The sequence below is a fragment of the Pomacea canaliculata genome, linkage group LG11, assembly GCF_003073045.1.
Source record: "Pomacea canaliculata isolate SZHN2017 linkage group LG11, ASM307304v1, whole genome shotgun sequence".
In the NCBI taxonomy this organism is placed as follows: Eukaryota; Metazoa; Mollusca; class Gastropoda; order Architaenioglossa; family Ampullariidae; genus Pomacea; species Pomacea canaliculata.
This window is the reverse complement of record NC_037600.1, coordinates 3,399,914-3,400,254: the sequence shown is the minus strand read 5'-3', so window position 1 is coordinate 3,400,254 and position 341 is coordinate 3,399,914.

Sequence of the window (341 nt, the reverse complement as noted above, 5' to 3'; positions counted from 1 at the left end):
ATCATCATCATCATCATCATCATCATCATCATCATCATCATCATCATCATCATCATCATCAATCAATCAATCATCAATCATCATCATCATCAACCACCACCACTATGCGCACCGGCTGCAAACATGTTAACACTTGTGTTGATTGAGCTATTATCCAATCCACTAGCTGTAATGAAATTCCTGATGTCATGTACAATAAAAGGTCTCACGTATTTATCACTGTAAAGCAGCATTCAAATAAAGATGGACGAACTTCCCAATAAAAACAGACAAAAAGTTCGAACTCAGTCGCACAAGCCAACAAATTTCCCGAAGTAAATGAACCCAAACATGGCGTCTGC